The sequence below is a fragment of the Myxocyprinus asiaticus genome, chromosome 15 (assembly GCF_019703515.2).
Source record: "Myxocyprinus asiaticus isolate MX2 ecotype Aquarium Trade chromosome 15, UBuf_Myxa_2, whole genome shotgun sequence".
In the NCBI taxonomy this organism is placed as follows: domain Eukaryota; kingdom Metazoa; phylum Chordata; class Actinopteri; order Cypriniformes; family Catostomidae; genus Myxocyprinus; species Myxocyprinus asiaticus.
In genome coordinates, this window is record NC_059358.1 from 41,339,961 (window position 1) to 41,360,286 (window position 20,326).

At 37.6% G+C, this 20,326-nt stretch overlaps 1 pseudogene; it reads right to left on the reverse strand.

Annotated features, from left to right (window-relative positions):
• Positions 1–7,606: 7,606 nt before the first annotated feature.
• LOC127452658 (ethylmalonyl-CoA decarboxylase-like) lies at positions 7,607–12,856 on the reverse strand (annotated as a pseudogene).
• Positions 12,857–20,326: the final 7,470 nt, after the last annotated feature.

A 20,326-nucleotide genomic window follows, 5' to 3' on the forward strand; every position in this document is an offset into this window, starting at 1 on the left:
GATAATAAAAAAAAATTTAAATATGATTTTAGGATTACCAATTATTTGGATTTTACCAGTTCATTTGTACCAAATACTAGGATAATATATTACACACACACACACACACAAATTAAGATTTACGAATATCATAACAAAATTTCATCAAATTAAAAATAAATATATGTTTCAATAAGTTAATTTTGTTAAACTTTACTAAGTTCAATTTGATGGAAATTTTTTATAAATTTGAAATGTGCAATGTGCAAACCTTACAATATCATGCAATATATATATAGATAGATAGATAGACAGATAGATAGATATAGATACACACACACACACACACACACACACACACACACTATATATATATAGGGTATATTCTATGTAAGATTTTGAAGGTGTATTTCTCTAACTTTATTGAGATACAGAATTTGTATGGTAGCAGCCATGCCTTTTTCCAATTAATATTTTCTCTTAGTGAGAAAAACAAAACAAAAATTCCCCTGGGGGTTATTCCTTTCCTTAAATGAAAAACATTTCTAATATGTTTATTGCTAAATCTGGAAAACTTTGTGTTTTTCTTTTTATTAATAATAAATGTCTGATAATGTACTGGAAAGAAAATAATTAGTTATATGTGACATCACTTTGTCCTGAACAATACTGAGTGAGACTACATGTATGGAAATGTTTATTTATTTTTTCTGAAAATTGTAAGATGACAGAGCTATTAATATCCTTGTATATCATTTTGACTATTTTAATGAAATTTTCACTCAAGCCAAATTGATCTAGATTTGAAAACAGAAAAATGTGTTTGATGGTGTCGAATGCTTTGTAGAAATCCAAAAACAATAGAATTGCATCTGAGTTAATGTAGTGTGAATAATCTATAAAATCTAATATCAGTCTGATATTACAATTTATATACCTTTTAGACATAATCCGGTTTGAGTTTCATTGATTATCTCAGCTAAACCTGTTTTTAACCTTTTCGCATAAACTAATGAAAAGACTTTGTAATCTATATTCAATAAGCCAATTGGCCTCCAGTTATCAAGGCAAAGAGGATCTTTTTCTGGTTTTGGTATCAGGGTAATAAGACCTTGTTTCATGGTTGTACAAATATTTTCATTATTAATACATTCAATATACATTCTAAGCAATGTAATCTTGATTATTTCCCAAAAGTGTATAAAAAACTCGATGGTCAAACCATCTGAATCCGGGGACTTGCCTTTCATAGAATGAGCTGCTTCTGTGAGTTCATCTAAAGAAAGGTCAGCTTCACAAATGTTTCTAAACTGATCTGAGATTACTGGAGTGAATAATTTTGTAAGAATGATCTGGCTTTATTTTCATTATAATTTGAATTATATAGTTTGTTATAGAATGAATGTACATATTGTGTTATTTGAAAAGGGTTTTAACTTATGTTACTATTCATTTTTAAAGCGAGATGTTCGAGATGCTAAATGCCTCGCCTTGAAAGTAGACGAGAGTAGATGGCTGCAGTCAGGGGAGAAGTGAAAAACGTTATGTCTATGGCACGCCGTTTGATCAAATTTATCTTTACAGATGACATAACAGAAAATAATAATTTATATTATTATAGTTAGTTAGAATTTTTTTTTTCCTGAAACACACACACACACACACACACACACACACACACACAAACATATATATATGGTAATGATCAGGTTAAGTGCCTGTAATTACAGAATCATCCATTTATCTGAATATAATAATAATAATAATAATAATAATAATAATAATAATAATAATAATAATAATATAACATATAATTTACATGACTATTAATAACTTGATATTAAATTCAAAAAAAAAAAGTTTGCTGCCCAAAGCCATGGGGCATCTTGGTATATATATTTACGTTTAAGCACTCTACCAATAGTTAAACATTTTAAATTATTAAAAACTAATTGTAGAATGAATTAATGATAAGAAGTTACAGAAAAGAAGTGACAATTTATGTTACATATCTTATATTGAGCTGTATGGAGTATACTAAATAGTAAATAGGTCTATCAGCTGTATAGGACAGAAGAGAGTTAAAACACACACGTTCATACAGTGGATTATTCATACATACATGTGATACTTTTGTCTTGTCTAATGTTAACCAATTAAAATTTGCATTGAATTTCGAACTTACTCAACTCATCCTTATTTATATAGCACTTTTTAAATGTTTACATTATCCAAAGTGCTTCACAATATTTGTGGAACAAACAATAAAAAGGAAGAAAACAACAGAACATAAGAGACATACCTTTACAACACACTTGAAAATTTCTTCACTCACTTAAAAATTAATTCATTACTCAGACTTAATAACTTTGGGGTCAACCACAGAAAAGGCTCGATCACCTTTTGATTTCTGTCTAGATCTTGGAACTGCTAACAGCATTTGGTTGCACGATCTCAATAGTCTAGAAGAATTATAGGGCCTAAGAAGGTCATTGATGTACTGTGAAGACTGGCCATGTATTGATTTAAAAACAAACATGTGGCAAGGAGGAGGGTGGGGCCGGGCCATGATGACACACACCCAGCCCCTAATCAGGCTAATCAAGCCGACGAGAGGGATAAAGGCCGCTGAAGGTGACAGTTCGCGAGAGAGAGAGAGCTAAAGGAAGCTGCCCTGTATGTGTTTATGTTTGTGTCTTTTGCTTTAATTAAACATTACTTTGATGCTTCGTCCAGTTCCCGCCTCCTCTTTTCCCTTTTACCCCTGTTACAAAACAATACAATTTTAAAGTAAACTCTGTACTTAACTGGCAACCAATGAAGGGAAGACAAGATGGGAGTAATATGTTCCCTTTTCCTGGTGCCAGTCAGTAACCAGGCTGCCGCATTCTGCACAAGTTGTAGACAGGACAACTGCTTATGACCAATTCCCAAGTAAAGGAAATTACAGTAGTCGAGGCGGGATGAAATAAAAGCATGAATTATCACCTCCAGATCTTAAATCCAAGAAAAGGTTTTATTTTAGAAATAACTCTAAGATGATATTAGCTGCTTTTAACCATAGAATCTGCTAAATAAGACTTAAACCATTTTAGCGCAGTCCCCTGAATGTCAACCTCACACTTCAACTGATCCAAAAGGATAGCATGGTCAGTAGTGTCAAAAGCAGCGCTAAGGTCTAATATCATAAAAATAACAGAGACCTGAGTAGACAGCTAATAAAATATCATTAAAAACTTTTAAAAAAGCAGACTCTGTGCTGTGATAAGCTCTAAATCCTGACATTCTCTACTAAAAATGAAGAAATCTGAGACAAAACAACTTTCTCTAAAATCTTCAATAAAAAATTATAATTTAAAAATAGGATGCTAATTATTTAAAATAGCGGGATCAAGATTTGTTTTTTTAATAAGAGGCTGAACCACTGCCTGCTTAAGACAGATAGGAACAATACCATTCGATAAAGAGCTGTTAATCGTAGATTGCACACTAGGCCCCATGATATCACACAAATTCAACATACGTGGAGGGACAGGATCAGATGGGGAAGTTGAAAGATTTAAATGCTCTATTATAGTAGCTAGAGATAACAGGGTTATAGGCTCAATTGGGGTTTGCCCTTAATAAAAATAATTGTTTTACAGTAACCATAGTTTAACTATGGTATTTGTAGTAAAAACATAGTAACCACAAAATCAACATGGTTACTGTCATGGTTACAATACAGCTCTGGAAAAAAATTAAGAGACCACTGCAAAATTATCAGTTGCTCTGGATTTACTATATATAGGTATGTGTTTGAGGACAATTATCATTTTTGTTTTATTCTATAAAGTACTGGCAACATTCCTCCCAAATTCCAAATAAAAATATTTTCATTTAGAGCATTTATTTGCAGAAAATGACAACTGGTCAAAATAACAAAAAAGATGCAGTGTTTTCAGACCTCCAATAATGCAAAGAACATATTTATTTTTAAACAACACAATACTAATGTTTGAACTTTGGAAGAATACAGAAATCAATATTTGGTGGAATAACCCTGATTTCCCATTACAGCTTTAATGCGTCTTGGCATGTTCTCTACCAGTCTTTCACATTGCTGTTGGGTGAGTTTATGCCACTCCTGCCGTAAGAATTCAAGCAGTTCGGCATTGTTTGATGGCTTGTGGCCATCCATCTTCCTCTTGATCACATTCCAGAGGTTTTCAATGGGATTCAGGTCTGGAGATTGGGCTGGCCATGACAGGGTCTTGATCCGGTGGTCCTCCATCCACACCTTGATTGACCTGGCTGTGTGGTATGGAGCATTGTCCTGCTGGAAAAACCAATCCTCAGAGTTGTGGAACATTGTCAGAGCAGAAGGAAACAAGTTTTCTCCCAGGACAACCTTGTTCGTGGCTTGATTCATGCATCCTTCACAAAGATGAATCTGCCCGATTCCAGCCTTGCTGAAGCACCCCCAGATCATCACCGATCCTCCACCTGGACGTCTAATAGTTAGACGGAGACCTGGAGAGGCCTTCAAGCCACAGTGTCATGCACCCACTGTGAAATTTGATGAAGGATTGGTGATGATCTAGGGGTGCTTCAGCAAGGCTGGAATCTGGCAGATTCGTCTTTGTGAAGGATGCGTGAATCAAGCCATGTACAAGGTTGTCCTGGAAGAAAACATGTTTCTTTCTGTTCAGACAATGTTCCCCAACTCTGATGATTGGTTTTTCCAGCAGGACAATGGGGGTTATTATAATTATTATAATTAATTATTTTGCTTCCATTTCAGACTTTCGGTTGCTACACCTCAGGAGCTAAAAAAAAAAAAAAAAGGAGAAAACACACAAAGAAAGTGAAACGATCAAGCATATTTAAAATTCGTATTTAATATTTACATTATTATTGGAAAGCTCATACTCCAGTTCTCCAGCTTCGATATTAGACTACTGTTTTAGGCAGGGGTGTCATGCACCTATTTTGTTTGAGGGGGCACCAAGGTGCAACCCTAAAAATTAGCCAACCCAGTATAATTATGCAATTAATAATATACTCATCTTTGTTTCCCATGATAATCCCAAACAGTATTTACTATAGGGAATAGGTAACGATCGATTAGACTGTTCGGGAACTGACTAAAGGCTAACTGCCAGCTGATTAAAGTCTTAAAGGGATAGTTCATCCAAAAATGAAAATCGTCATTTTTTATGTTGTTCCAAACCAATATTATTTGTTTCTCTGTGAAACACAACAAAAGATATTAGGCAGAATCTTAAGCAGAAAGAGCACTTTTACAATCAACAAAAGTGAATGGTGAGTTCAACCCAATCTTAAGGGAATTCGTCATAATAATATGAGGTGGCAAATTCATACAAGTAATACACCCACCAATCAGAGATGCTTCCCTCGTGCCCTATGATGGTGGACAGCCAGAAGACCAGAGTATATCAGGCGGACAGCCAGGAGACCAAGGATACCAGAGTGGATCAGGAGGACGACCAGGAGGCCCAGAAGACCACCGCAGGGTAGGGAGTGGATCAGGAGGCCTGGTTGGCGGCCACAGGGTTGAAACAGGATCAGGAGGCCTGTGTGGCGACCACAGACTAGAGACTGGGCCGTTGAAGGCGGACCTGTAGTAGGCCTGGGGGGCGAAGCCGTGGCAGGCAGAGCCGTAGAAGGCTCGAAGGGTGAAGCCATGTCAGGCGGAGCCGTGGGAGGCTCGTGGGGTGAAGCCGTGGAAGGCGGAGCCATGGGAGGCTCGAGGGGTGAAGCCGTGGGAAGCTCGAGGAGCGGAGCTGTGGAAGGCAGAGCCATGGGAGGCTTGAGGGGCAGAGCCGTAGAAGGCGGAGCCATGGCAGGCTCGAAGGGTGAAGCCGTGGAAGGCGGAGCCGTGGGAGGCTCGAAGAGCGGAGCTGTGGAAGGCAGAGCCATGGGAGGCTCGAGGGGCGAAGCCATAGAGGCTCGAGCCATAGAAGGCTCGAGGCTAAGAGTCCAGGATGACTGGGAAATGACCTCAGTGGTCGTGAACATGAGCAGAGTCTCGGGAGCGACCTCTGTGGTCGTGGGCATGGACAGAGACTCGGGAATGACCTCTGTGGTCGTGGGCATGGACTGAGACTAGGGAACGACCTCTGTGGTCGTGGGCGTAGACAGAGATTCGGAGATGACCTCTGTGGTCATGAACATGGACAGAGACTTGGAAACGACCTCCGATGGTCATGTACAAGGGCAGAGAATCGGAGACGACCTCTGTGGTTGTGTACATGGGCAGAGACTCGGAAACGATCTCTGTGGTCGTGTACATGGGCAGAGACTTGGAGACGACCTCTGTGGTCGTGAACATGGGCTGAGACTTGGAAACGACCTCAGTGGGCATGTACATGGGCAGAGACTCGGAGATGACCTCTGTGGTCATGTACATGGGCAGAGACTTGGAAACAGAAAACCTTTCTCCTCCTCCTCCTCTGGAAGGCCGAAGTTGACAACGCAGGCTCTGGGACGGACGAGGCTGACAACGCTGGCTCTGGGACGGACGAGGCTAGCAATGCAGGCTCTGGGATGGACGAAGCTTCCAGCTCGTTGGCCATGACAGACGTGGGCATTGACTCATTGGCCGTGGCAGGCGTGGGTGTCGGCTCATTGGCCGTGGTAGGCAGGAGTACTGACAAACTGTGAGGAAGGGTCTTCCTGACCATACATGGAGCCATGGAAGGCAGAGCTGTTGTAGGCTCAGGGGGCGAAGCTGTGGCATCAGGGGTGGATAATTCAACTTGCTATGACATGGCATGGAGCAGACTCAGGCATGGCTGTGACATGGCATGGAGCAGACTCAGATGTGGCTGTGACATGGCGTGGAGCAGACTCAGGCGTGGCTGTGACATGGTGTGGAGCAGACTCAGACGTGGCTGTGACATGGCGTGGAGCAGACTCAGACGTGGCTGTGACATTCTGTGGAGAGGACTCAGACGTGTCTGTGACATGGCATGGAGAGGACTCAGACATGGCTGTGACATGGTGTGGAGCAGACTCAGACGTGGCTGTGACATTCCGTGGAGAGGACTCAGATGTGTCTGTGACACGGCGTGGAGAGGACTCAGGCGTGGATCGGTACAGAGAGAGGAGGATCCTCAGAAGCGAGAGTTTCCTGGGTTAACCTCATGTACTCTCTCCAAGAGTGGTCTCCCATCTCCGGCAAAACCCTCCACCGGTGAGCTAATAGTCCAATCGGGTAAATCGACTTACAATGGGAGTCCACAAATCCCGAGAAGCTGGCAATGACGTTGAAACAAAGGGAGTATTCCCCTATGGGCAAATCCTCCCGGCTCAACTGGACGAACATCGCCGCTAGATCCATTTGTGGGGTCAGTTGTTCTGTAACGTGTGAAAGGAAGTCACGAAAGCTGGATCTAGGTGCGGCGAAACAGTTCTTTAATAAAATAAACAAAGTAATGGTGAAAACACAGGAACAAAGTAAACAAATACGATGGGAGAGCACAGGATCAAAGAAAACATCCACGATGGGAACAGGTATACACAGGAGGTCAAAACACATAACAACTGACAAAGAACAAGCAAACAGACTCATTCAGTTGTGTTACAGTTTTAATACGTTAATCAGTGATGATGATGTTTTCAATCACTTATGTTTTGTTTTCAAAGCCAGTGCCTCAAGATTGGCTGGACCACCCCATACTGTTCCAAACACATTTCTCTCCATTTTAAGGGCTTCATTGAGTGGAAGCTCTCTTCCAGAGATGACAACTTTCTTCACAGCTCTGATTACTGGGGCCGGCCCTTTAATGAACTGGTTCAGCCACTGCTCTGCATGAACTAGACTGCTGCCCTCACCAGTGGAGCAATGAAGTACCTCATCAACCAGTCCAATCTGTTTTCCAAAGTCTGGATCAACCTTTTTAGCCCCACCGAGCAGTTTCAGGGCATTTTGGCTGCCAACAATACAAACTAGTCTTGTGGCTCCACCCCATCCAGGTACTAAACTCATATGCTTATGGACAAATTTGATAACACCATCTGATGTCATCAACCTGGAAATAGAGAAAAAATGGTGACCCTCTACTAAACTGGATATAAAAAATAAATAAATAATAATAATTAAACAATTATGTCAAAATATGGGTGCTTTTTTACCTGAAGTCACAGGCAGTGGTGAGTTCTGCTCCATTACTCAACATCCTTCCCTCCACTAGTGCCACTGAGATGAGTGGCAACCTACCTAAAGGAACAGGAGTTTAGCTTTGACTTAGCTTGGAGAATGGCTAATAAATGGCTCCAACAAGTATTTGGAGACTTCAAACACACTTAAAATGAATATCTTTGCATTACATAAAATATCAAACAAATGTAGTATTTTAAAAGTATTTTAAAGGCACAAGCACTTTTCAAGCAAAACATAAAAAGTTTAAGTTTCAAAATATAGAATTATGGATGTGGAAGTAAACTATAGTGGGGTAAACTTTTATAGCTGTGAATGGAGGTCACAGCTAATATTTCTTAACATTCCCATTTGCTCCAATGTCAGAAGAAAAAAATCCACTATTACATTTCTATGACTTTCCAAAAGAGGAAAAAATACAGAGCGGTGGATTATAAAAATTGGATAGAGAGAAAGATGTCTACACCCTTAAAGGGATAGTTCACCCAAAACTGAAAATTCTCTCATCATTTACTCACCCTCATGCCATCCCAGATGTGTATAACTTTCTTTCTTCTGCTCAACACAAATTAAGATTTTTAGAAGAATATTTCAGCTATGTTGGTCCATTCAATGCAAGTAAATGGTGACTAAAATTGTGAAGCACAAAAAAGCAGCATAAGTGTAATCCATATGACTCCAGTGGTTTAACAGACATCTTCAGAAGTTATATGAGAGATGTGGGTGGAAAATAGATCAATATTTAAGTCCTTTTTACTATAAATTCTCCTCCCTGCCCAGTAGGTGGCGATATGCACGAAGAACGCAAACAAAAAAGTGAAAGTGGAGTTTTATAGTAAAAAAGGACATACATTTTGATCTGTTTCTCACTCACACAAGACATGGATTTAACCACTGGAGTCATATGGATTACTTTTATGCAGATTTTTTTGTGCTTTTAGGAGCTTCAAAGGTCACCATTCACTTGCATTTTATGGACCTACAGAGCTGAAATATTCTTCTAAAAATCTTAATTTGTGTTCTGCAGAAGATAGAAAGTCATACACATCTGGGATTGCATGAGGGTGAGTAAATGATGAGAGAATTTATATTTTTGGGTGAACTACTCTTAAGAGCTACATTTGAAACCCCATCACAATAGTGTTAACAAATTTTTGTTTTTTTTTTTTTTTTTTTTGACTAATACCACTGTAATTTTATTGAAAGAATAATGTTATAAATGTCATTTTAAATAAATTACAAAACTGAAAATATTCAGTTTGCTAGATAAACACTACTAAATGAAGCAGAAACATGTCATCACAGTCTGTGAAAAAGGTATATAAATATATATATATATATATCTCAAAATTAAGACAAAATGCCCACATAAAATGATGTGGTTAAATGTCAATTTAGCAACCACATATTGAAGCACTTATCACTGCATAATGCTTACTGATTCACTCATTGTTTTGATAAAAAACAAAAGTCAATATATAGTGTAAACTGAATTATTCAGTTAGTAGTAGGTTAGTATTCAAATATTAACATATCTACTGAAAAGAAATACTTCAAAAATCAGGGGCAAATGCTAATTTACTTGGTGTGGTAAAGATTCTCTCAATTCTTTCAATTTAGTTTGAAAAATAATATCATACCCTTGGTGATCTAAAGACTAAAAGATTGAAAAGATGTTTCTTCAGACAGACAAACCTGTCGTGTTAGTGTTAGTGTGTTCTACATAAACTCACACATCTTCATGCCATCTTAGAAAATAGATAATTTGTCAAGAAACAAACATAGCACTGCAATGTGTGCTGTTTTTCTTGTACACTACAAGAAATACTAGAATTATACATCAGTTATGCATTATCGGGTCATATAATTTTTTTTATTTAATTAATTTTTTCACTGAGGTCCATGAGTATTTCTTTTTCTTTCTTTTTTTCACAAAAACTTTAGTTTAATCATGACCATTTTCCACTCTCTCTCTCTGATCCTTACAATTAAACAGGCGGTTTATTGTTGCTGTGCCTTTTTTAGACTTCTATGTAAATGTCGTTTTCACATGTAGAATTAAATACAGTCATGCGTTCAAATGTATTAACTGTCTGATATCAGAAAGTAGGAAAAATTCAGAACAAGTCGTTTTTTCTTTTATCTCAGAATATTAATAAGAATTTGATTCTTCCTAGCATGACCCCTTTAACTGATAATAGGAATACATAGATTAGGCTGAGATTCACATGTGGGTTCACTATAGCTGCATTCAGATCAGATTCAGAGCAGAAGGTTCCAGAAGCTCCCTGCACAATGACACCTTTCCCTTCTGACCAGGTCTCAAGTTCATGCACATGCTCCTCCAGTTCAAGCATCATGCTGCCTGCAAGAGAGCACATACAAGCAAATTGTTGCCTAACACCAAATAATCTCAACTGCTTAAAATATTCACTAAAATATTTAAGTATTTCTTCAATTTTTTCCCAGGGGTTGATTTCTACTAAAATTGACAAAGTTCCGCTTTTTCTTTTATCTATAGTCAAAAACTGCTTTGAAAATGCTTTACCATGCATTCATCATGTATTTTGGCAATACTTCAAATGCCTTTAAAGGAATAGATCACCCCAAAATGAAAATGTGCATCAGTTACTCACCCTTATTTATTTCAAACATGTATGACTTTTTTTTCTGTGGAACATGAAAACATATTTTCATAGATGTATGTATTTTTGCACTATCCATAAAATGTAGGTCAATGGGGTCCAAAACTTCCAATCTCTAAAAGGTCATAAAGGCATCATAATAGTAATCCATACAACTCGAGTGGTTTAATCCATGTCTTCTGAAGTGATACGATACTTTTTTGGTGAGAAACAGAGCAACATTGTAACAGGTTCACTAAGTGGTACAAGGAGGAAGCGGGAGACAGCGAAATCCAACTCAAAAGGTATGTTTATTTTACAAACAAAACTTGCATTTTAGCAGACTCAACACAACACAGACTCTGGGTGTGTGCTGCTCTCTCTCCCCTCACTGGTGTCTGGCTTGCTCTTAAAACCGTCTCCACGCTCGCTGCATTGACAAACAGCTGTTAGAGACAATCAATGACAGGTGATGATCCTCACCATTCTCATCTCCCGATCTCGCTCTCCATTCACAAGCCGGCACTCGACCACGCCCCCACCACCACAAACATGTAACTCCTTTTTCAGTATAAATCTTAACATCTGCAGTTTCCTTGGTGTGTTCATGACAGAAGCTCGATTACACTTCCTCGCACATGACTGGCTTTGTATCGACAAAACACATCATATATCCTTCATAATATATTTGTGTTCTGCAGAAGAAAGTTAAACGAGTTTGAGATGGCATAAAGGTGAGTAAATGACAACAAAATTATTATTTTTGAGTGAACAATTACTTTAACCCATTAAGCTCGGATGGGCCTGCCGGAAAATAGCTAAGTATATGTCTTTGACATACGTTTGACCTGTGAACAGATGTTGCTCCTATGCCGTGTTTTCGCTTATATCTTCACAAAAAATAAACATAACACAAAATCACATACCATTACTTAGAGGCAATTATCTTTCAAAAGAGCCCACACACAAGGTAATCGGATGCATAGATCATTAGATAATTGACACAAAGCACAATGTGCACAGTGAATGCAGCATCTGGCTATCTGGCTAAAAACACGTTAGCTTTCATGGATCAGATGACGTCATCGGAAATGATGCAGTGTCATGGAATGCTAAACCAACCGGATGGGGCTCAGCTCGGTGCAAAAAGTAATCCATATTTGGGCAGAGAGACGTGTGATTGTTGACTGTAATTAAATATGGCCACCAGGAGATGGTGCCAAGTACATGACATAGACTCGATGACTCAAATGGCACAGAATGAAACTCATTCTATGAAATCTCATTACTAAAATCATGTCTGCATGCTTTGAAAAGAGAAAGCAAACCTTTAATCATTGTTGTGTCTGCATGCATAATTAGAACTTATGTACAATTATTATGTTTTATTTTGTTTGGAGAGGCTTTTCGACCACTGGAGACGTTTTTGGACACAAGGATCAATTATTTTTGTAATTCCATAACTTTGTATTGCTTTGACACAACAACATTTTTTACTCAGTTACAGGTGACATGATTGGGAAGAAAACAAAAGCAGTTTTTTGGACCTACCTTATTTACATCCTGAGGTATATAATGTCAAATCAAAAAAATAAGAAAAAAAAGTACATTTGTGGCTCAACTTCTTTTGTGATTTTTTCAGCAGTTTCTTAGGCTGAGAGTCTCAGACTTTATCATAATCTATATCATTAAAAAAAAAAAAAAAATCTTACACATTTTTCTTTAAAATGATATTAAACACTTGACCCTACTGTTATATATACATATATATATATATATATATATATATACACCTGTGAAGCACTTTGAGCTACATTTTATGAAAGAAGCTATAAAAATCAAATTTACTATTTACTATTATTATTATTAGTAGTATTATTATTATGGCCCTGAAAACATAAATGACAAAAATCTCCTATTGTGCATGTATATCCATTGTGGACATTGTTTGTGGACAAATCAATTAAACCTGCTAGAGTGTGAAACGTGTTTTAAAAGTAAAAATGTGCTCATAGTTGAAGAAACACAATAGACCTCAACTGAAATTCAGTACCTGAGAAGGCATTCATACTGGATTATTGACAGTGAGCACTGCAGTTTCTGAAGCTCTATGGATCCTCCGCAGCAGATCCACCATCAGTGTGGCTGCATACGGTTCGGTTCTGCTGGAGGACTCTCGAGACTGCACGGCGTGTCTGGATCAACCAGAACCGAGCAAAATGGATCCCGTCTTATTTATACATCATGGTCAAAAGAAACTCCTGAAGAATGTCACTAAGCTTCAACAGACTTCTTTTAATATGCACTAAAAGTGTTGAGCAGATTACAAAGACGTAAAAGCAGACGAAATACCTCACCAGACATAAAAATGAATTTATTGACAGTCGCTTTTCGTCGATGTTTCAATTGTCCACAAGAAGGAGCTGCTGTCTCAAACTCTGCACGGTAAATCAGCTGATGATCTGTACACACAGAACAGCATGAGAAACGGAGAAGGAATCCACATTATATAACCATTTCTCATGTGCGAAAGTCAGAATCGAGGAAGTGTCTGTTGCGATTGTGATGGCATGGTTCACTGATGGTATGAAATCGTAATACTATACTACTGGGTACATTATGATCACGTTACTTTGAGGATAACATGGTATTTTATTTATTAAACTGGTGCTTACTTAAGGTACTTCAGTAAGAAACCCATGGTATTATAATTAAGTATGTATTAACTATGCATATAATTATGGTATTTTCAGTATAATACTGAATACTTTTGAATGGCACGGTATCTGTTGACATTCTGCCAGATTTATTAAAGGGATAGTTCACCCAAATTCTCTCAGCATTTACTCACACTCATGCCATCCCAGATGTGTATGACTTTCTTTCTTCAGCAGAACACAAATGAAGATTTTTAGAAGAATATTTCAGGTCTGCAGGTCCATACAATGCAAGTGAATGGTCACCAGAACTTTGAAGCTGCAAAAAGCACATAAAAGTAGCATAAAAGTAATCCATACGACTCCAGTGGTTTAATCCTTGTCTTCAGAAGTGATATGCTAGTTGTGGGTAAAAAACAGATCAATATCAATTTTTTTTTTACTGTACATCTCCACTTTTACTTTCACATTCTTTTTCTTTTGTTTCTTTTTTTTTTTTTTTTGGTGATTCGCATTCTTCGTGCATATCGCCACCTACTGGGCAGGGCTGGTCAAAGGTGGAGATTTATTGTAAAAAGGACTTAAATATTGATCTGTTTCTCACCCACACCTTATCACATTGCATCAGAAGACATGGATGTAACCACTGGAATTGTATGGATTACTTTTATGCTGCCTTTATTTGCTTTTTGAAGCTTCAAAGTTCTGGCCAGCATTCACTTGCATTGTATGGACAAACAGAGCTGAGATATTCTTCTAAAAAGTTTGTTTGTGTTCAGCAGATCAGAAGAAAGAAAGTCGTGCACATTTGGGATGGTATGATGGTGAGTAAATGATGAGAGACTTTTAAAGGGACAGTTCACCCAAAAATGAAATCCATGTCTTCTGAAGCGATCCAATTAGTTTTGGGTGAGAACAGACCAAAATATAAAATATAGTGCTGTGTGGTAGGTTCTATTTACACCTAGTTCCAGGGGCAGACTGGGAAGAGAAATCGTTCCCACTGGGGTGTATTCGGCCCTGTTCGGAAAAGTCCCGGTTCTCCCCATGGTCAGTCCGCCATTGCCTAGTGCAAAGAGTCACTCTGTTCTTTTTCCCTCCAGCCCACAGAAGCTCCACCCTTTTAACAACCCCGACCAACCAAATTAGTTGGTCAATATCCAGTCACTGCATTTGAACTGTTGCCACAGCAGTACTTGAGACAATGCAAATACTGTTGTGGCAACAGTTGAAATGCAGTGACTGGATATTGAATCTCAAAGTGCAATGAAGTGCAGTGACGCTCAACTGACATATTGACCTGATGACCCAATTTTCTAACAAATGTGTTTATTTATCTACAACATCACTTAAAAGTTTAATACATTTCCATCAGAAATATATAGAAATTATATAGGTACAGAAACTAAAATACCTTTATTATACTATGATAGTAGGTATGTTATGCCACTTTAGTATAATAATTGGTATTTTATATCTCATTCTGTATCACTCTGTTTCACAGCCGGGTTGACAGTTCTGCAGGTTAGGTAACAAAATATCAGGCAGTTTTAATTATTCATTTCTTAATATTTATAGGAAAGGTCTTTAGTGAAAGTTTTAAGTTACACCTTCACAGACTATGGCAGTCTGAGCGTGTATTTTTATCTGGCGCCAAAGAGCTTGAGCATTTTCTGGCATCTGTAGCGGGCAGTTCATGTGTACTGTAATTATGTATTACTTTATTAGACCTTTACATGTCACAAAAATATCAGAATTTTTAATTTTTTTTATTGTTTAAGAATATTTGTTTGAAACATGCTCTAAATATAGTTTTATTCTGAATAGACTAGCCACGATATCATAATTTTCACACCGTTGCGGTGTTCACGTTCAAACCAACTAACACTGGTATTACCGCTGGTTGGACGCTAAGTGGTAAATAATTTTTTTTAAGCAATAGCCTACACAAGAACGCAAGGCAGCTTGATTTCAAACTTTGAATTTTATTTTTTATTTATTTTAACTAAAAATTCAAATGAATCTGAAAAAAAAATTAAGTGCAATTAAAATGTGTGTTTTTAAACTTTTTGAAAGATGGCTTTTCAACAGTTGTGAAGGGCAACATCTCTTTGGCATTCTCTCCATCATGGGCTACCAGTCGTGTATTTCATTGTCCATGCAAATGCATCACTTATTGTGGGTTGTTGCGGGTTTAATGTTGGTGTTTTATTACCTTTCATCCCAGGACTATGAAGGTAAAATAGTGCCTAAATGATTTGCATGCGCAGAGTAAAATTTGTAAAAGCATAAAGGAAGTCACAAGCGTGACAGAACAATTTTCATCGCAAAAATGTAAATAATGAACAGCAACAAGAAGAAACATTTGAACACCAGATTGAGAATCATATGTATATCAATAAACGGTGTCTGCTCAACTTTACTTTCACAATAAAAGAATGTGTATGTATTAATATTTCAGTTTAATATTCAAGAGAGGAGAGATACACAGAGGAATGATGCTGAGCCAAATGAAGAAGAAGCTGTCTGTCACGTTATTAAACCAATCAGGTCAGAGTAAACTGGTCAAGGAAAACCTCAGTTGATTGGTTACTAGAAGCAGACCTGCCTTCCCCCAAGCTTGCAAAACTCTTTTCAGTCATGGCAAAAGTGTGAGCACAACAAAGGGAAGATGGAACAGTGTATATCGGATTATTTCTGGAAAATATTTATGCCACAAACACAAGTCACTTACGCATTTGCAGTAGTTTATTTTACACATACAGACTGATTCCATGCGGTCAATCCGTTTTGCGTTCTTTAAACCCTTTCTTTGCTTGCATATTGCTGATTATAATTTATAATTAATTATAATTTTCTTTATTTATCACACATTTGCACATATACAGTGAAATTCTTCTTTTTCACATATCCCAGCTAGGCTGGGGTCAGAGTGCAAGGTCAGCCATGATACAGCGCCCCTGGAGCAGATAGGGTCAAGGGCCTTGCTCAAGGGCCCAACAGTGGCATCTTGGCAGTGCTGGGGCTTGAACGCCTGACCTTCTGATCAGTAACCCAGAGCCTTAACCGCTGAGCTACCACTGCCCCTACCACTGATTGTAGGTTCGCAATGGAAAAACAGTTCCAAAAGTGTAAGCGCAAAAGATAGGAAGTCAGAAGAATACACAACAGATTTACTTTGCGTTAATATGCAATTACAAATTCAAAACACATGAATTACACTTTTGGAAAGCATTAAAGTATTGCTAATATTTGTTTCTTATGCTTGCAACTTGATTTACACTTTTACAAAACATTCTGTGCGCATGCAATTTATTTTTTATGCTTGCAATTTTATTTATGCTTTCACAAATCTTACTCTGCACATGCAAATCATTTAGGCACTATTTTACCTTCATACAGGACCCAGTTTAGCTGCTTCGGAAAGGTAATGAATGTGAATGTGTATGAATACATTTGTTTTGTTCCCTCCTAGGACTGGGCGATATGCAAGAAATATGTTCACGATACTTTTATTAATATATATATATATATATATATATATATATATATATATATATATATATATATATATATATATATATATATATATATACACTACTGGTCAAAAGTTTTGAAACATTTGACTGAAATTTTTCTCATGATCTTAAAACTCTTTTGATCTGAAGGCGTATGAAATTTGTTTTGTAGACAAAAATATAATTGTGCCACCATATTAATTTATTTCATTACAAAACTAAAATTTAATTAAAAAAATTACAAAAAAGTTTTTGAAATTGATGACTTGGACCAAATAATAAAGAAAAGCAGCCAATAAGTGCCCAACATAGATGGGAACTCCTTCAATACTGTTTAAAAGCATCTCAGGGTGATACCTCAAGAAGTTGGTTGAGAAAATGTCAAGAGTACATGTCTGCAAATTCTAGGCAAAGGGTGACTACTTTGAAGATGCTAAAATATAACACAGTTTTGATTTATTTTGGATTTTGTTTAGTCACAACATAATTCCCATAGTTCCATTTATGTTATTCCATAGTTTTGATGACTTTACTATTATTCTAAAATGTGAAAATATATATATATATATATATATATATATATATATATATATATATATATATATATATATATATAATAAAGAATGAGTAAGTGTTTCAAAACTTTTGACTGGTAGTGTATATGTACAGTACTGTGCAAATGTCTTAGGCACATAAGATGTTTCACAAAAGCATTTGTCTTAAGATGGTTATTTATATCTTCAGCTTTAGTGTGTCAATAGGAAATATAAACGTTAGACTCCCAAACATTACTTTTGCAAATAGAAAAGATTAGAATAGAAGAACAGGGAGCCCTGCAACAGATGTCATGGCCCCCACAAAGCCCCCCACTGAACATCGTGTCAGTCTGAGATTATATAAAGAGACAGAAGCAATTGAGACAGCCTAAATAGATAGAAGAACTGTGGCTCATTCTCCAAGAAGCTTGGAACATCCTATCTGCCAACAACCAAGAAAAACTGTGTCCAGGTGTACCTAGGAGTATTGGGGCTGTTTTAAAGGCAAAGGTGGTCACACCGAATATTGATTTAGCTTTTTTATGTTTACTGGACTTTGTATGACATTAAGTGATAAATTAAAACTATTTATTTCATTATTTTTAAAGATATCCTCACTATGCAACATTTTTCACAAGTGCCTAAACTTTTGCACAGTACTGTATATACAGTATATATATCACAATATCCAATTACATCATCAACTCCCCTCCCTCGCTGAGGGATCGGTGAATATTCTTACTTTAGTGATTTTGCATTGAAAATGAAATTCATTTATTTAAAAAAATGAAAAACTTTAAAGACGCTGACTACCGCACCTGGAGTCGCAAATTTGAATCCAGGCAATGCTGAATGAATCCATTCAGGCTTCCTAAGCAACCAACTGGCCCGGTTGCTAGGGTAGGTAGAGTCACGCTGGGGTAACCTCCTCGTGGTTGTGGTTCTCGCTATCGGTGGGGTGCCCTGGTGAGTTGTGCGTGGATGCCGCAGAGAATAGTGTGAAGCCTCCACACGCACTACGTCTCTGCGGTAACACGCTCAACGAGCCACGTGATAAGATGCACGGATTGACGGTCTCAGACGCAGAGGCAACTGAGATTCGTCCTCCGCCACACGGATTGAGGCGAGTCACTACGCCACCACGAGAACTTAGAGCGCATTGGTAATTGGCCATTCCAAATTGGGGAGAAAAGGGGAGAAAGAAAAGAAACTTAAACCAAAGACATGTCTAAATTCAAATTGCACTTCAAACAAAATGAAAAAACAATTAAAATAAGGTCAAAAAAAAAAAAAAAATCATATATAACCACCTTTCATGACAATAGGCAGAAAATTATTCATACAAATTAAGATCTAAAAACTATTATAAATGTAAGCATAATAATTATAATGATGATAATAATCACTGAAATATAAATCATGGTTCGAGTTGAACATGTTTTTGTATTATTTTATGATTTAATCACAGATGTATTTGCTGCCTGTGTAATTTGATATGTTGGTAAAGATCATCTGGCTTTCATTGCGTTATTTAGGTTCATTTATCATGGGTCGCAAACTCTTGATTAGGCAACTTTTCTTTATTTAAGGCTATTCTATTCGTTAGGCTATTGTATTGATATTGGAAGTTCCATTCATAATGTTTCCCCCTTTTACCCGGTATAACATTTCACCGGGTATATCACATTTTCACAACATGTTGTCCCTTGTACCGAGTAAAAACGGTAACCGTACACCGTGGCAACCCTAATTCAGACTTGACAGTAAAGCAGTTGGGGAAAATCTCCTCAGATCATCTCCATGCAAGTTACCTTTATGAGTGGACATTCCTTCAGTTATTATAATCTGTCAAGTATAAATGTGTTTTCATCTATAATATGACAGCATGTAGCCTGATTATGTACACAACCTATGATATAACCAAAAAACTACAATGGTGAAATACTTAAACTGAACTCAACTCAAAAGACTGCACACACAAACATGCTTACTGCACACACACAGCCTTTTGATCTATGTCTATTTCAGGTTTGGTGAGTGACAGGTTGACAGATTCTGTCAGAGGCTCCTGTGGGCCCCTGGCTTCCTGTTGGGAAAGATGTTTGAGTGAAGCAGAATAAACGTGGGCATGGGGGAGGTGATTTGTGAATGCGGAAGATGATCTTTGTCAGAGGTTTTCTGACAGGATGCTACAGCTGCAAAAACAATTCTTTCTGGCCTATTTCTGCATGAACACTTGGATAAAATTAAAGACTGAGAGACTTTATAGAGCAAGCTTGATGTCTAAATGTCTACACAGAAAGTTAACTGTAGAATAGGGTTGTTGGATCCATGTGTGGTACAATTAACATGTGTGGACATACACTCACTGAGGACTTCATTTCAAACACATGTACACCTACATACTCATGCAATTATCTAATCATGTGGCAGCAGTGCAATGCATAAAATCATGCAGATACAGATCAGGAGCTTCAGTTAATGTTCACATCAACCATCAGAATGGGGAAAAAATGTGATCTTAGTGATTTGGACCGTGGCATGATTATTGGTGCCAGATGGGCTGGTTTGAGTATTTCTGTAACTGCTGATCTCCTGGAATTTTCTCACACAACAGTCTCTAGAGTATATAGAGAATGGTGTGAAAACAAAAAACATCCAGTGATGAGATCGCCTTGTTGATGAGAGAGGTAAACAGAGAATGGCCAGACTGGTTTGAGCTGACAGAAAGGCTACGGTAACTCAGATAAACCCTCTGTACAATTGTGGTGAGAAGAATATCATCTCAGAATGCACAACATGTCGAACCTCGAGGAGGATGGGCTACAACAGCAGAAGGCCACGTCAG